This window comes from Ursus maritimus, unplaced genomic scaffold (assembly GCF_017311325.1).
Source record: "Ursus maritimus isolate PB19 unplaced genomic scaffold, ASM1731132v1 scaffold_12, whole genome shotgun sequence".
NCBI lineage: Eukaryota > Metazoa > Chordata > Mammalia > Carnivora > Ursidae > Ursus > Ursus maritimus.
In genome coordinates this window covers 3,358,069-3,359,683 of record NW_024423564.1, presented here as the reverse complement: position 1 = coordinate 3,359,683, position 1,615 = coordinate 3,358,069, and the positions used below count along the sequence as shown (strand labels likewise).

General features: G+C 56.8%; 1 non-coding gene across 1 annotated transcript; it reads left to right on the top strand.

Annotated features, from left to right (window-relative positions):
- The first annotated feature begins 1,542 nt into the window (after positions 1-1,542).
- Positions 1,543-1,615, top strand: TRNAV-CAC. Its single transcript has one exon. It is a non-coding gene; the product is annotated as a tRNA-Val (tRNA).

The following is a 1,615-nucleotide window of genomic DNA, read 5'->3' as shown; positions in this document are numbered from 1 at the left end:
AGGAGCCCCACACATTCCTGTTCAGCCTGCAGGGTGGCGCTTTGGTGGGAATGGCAGGATCCTGAGAGGCGCAAGTGCACTCGAAGTGGGTTTGTGGTTTCCCAGTGACTGCAGCCCTTCACACTCCCCTACAGGAAAGGCAACTGCTCCCTTTGTTCTGTCCAGGAGGGACCCCAAAGTGTCCCACAAACAGAAAAATGATGGATCTTCTCCTCTGACTGGGCAGGGAAAGAGGGAGATAGATCAAGGAAGGATAGAAGGGGGGGAAATATCACAGAATTTCCTGATTTAAAGCCACCATAAAGTGTGCCTAATCTGGAACTGTCCCCCCGCCCTCGCCCCCAGTCACTGATGAGAGTGATATGGTCCATCCCTGCCCTGGTCTCCAGTTACAGCCAGAGTTGAAAAAGGCCAACCACCTTGGCCTGGTGGCCCCGTGTCTAATGAACCCATTAGATCTTTAATTACTCAATTGAGTTTTTGCTCTTTAACAGAGGCAAACCTGAAAACTTTTCAGACATTACCTTTCTCTGAAAACTATCCTTACCTCTTTGTTAAAATTTACACTCCAGGACCTGTTGAGCAGGAAAAGTAAAAAGGCAACTAAAAAGATGTTTTGGGTGTTGCAAAAGTTGAAATAAAACTGCCCCCACAACAAAGAAAAATCTAAAGACCAATGAGGGAGAAATTCGGTGATCATGAAATCTGCATGGCCTGTTCCCGGGCCCTCCACCTTCAGGCAAATCCCGAAAGCTTTGTGGTCAATATTCCGCCTGGCAGCCTGGTCTTCAAGTGAATTAATACAGGCCAGAAAACATGGTTTGGCCTATGTTGGACAACTTCAAACGGACAAATTCTCTAAGGACGTCAACTTCTACTACGGAACCAGCTAAAAGATGAAAGTGCGATTAAAATGTTGGACTTTAGTCGAGTAGAATAAGTGACAGCGGCAGGAATCGGAAGGACCCGCTCTGCCGAGAGGACCCGGGAGGAGGGAGAAGCGCAGAGCCAAAGGGCCGGCGAAGGAAGAGCGCGCAGGGCAGGCGCCGCGGGGCAGCCGGGAGGCCGGGGAGAGCGCGCCCTCCGGTTCCTGGGAGGATTCCAGGCGCCGAGCGGCGGCCGCGAGCCGAAAGCCCTGACCGCCCCCGCAGCGAGAGGGGCCGCCGTGGGCCCAGGAGGGCGGGTGACCCCACGGCCGGGCGGCGGGGCGCCTGGGCTCAGACGCACCTGACCCGCCTCCTCCGGGAGCTGGGGAGTCGGCGGGGCGCCATCTGCACCGGGGCCCGTCGCTCCGGATCTGCAAAGGCAGCGTTTGATGCGGATCCGAAGCCAGACCGCCTAGGGTCCCCGGGCCTTCGCTTCCCGGGATGGGGAGACGCGGAATCCTAAGCCGGCGCCGCTGGGGCGCTGGGGTCCTCTTGCCTGCAGGGTCGCGGGTGCTTCCAGGGGCCTTTCGCACTTAGGAAAGCAGTTGGCGGGCACCGCAGCAGCGGCAGGACGCAAGCTTTTCAGGGTTCCGGCAGAAAACTCCGCGGGCTTCTCGTTTCCGTAGTGTAGTGGTTATCACGTTCGCCTCACACGCGAAAGGTCCCCGGTTCGAAACCGGGCGGAAACA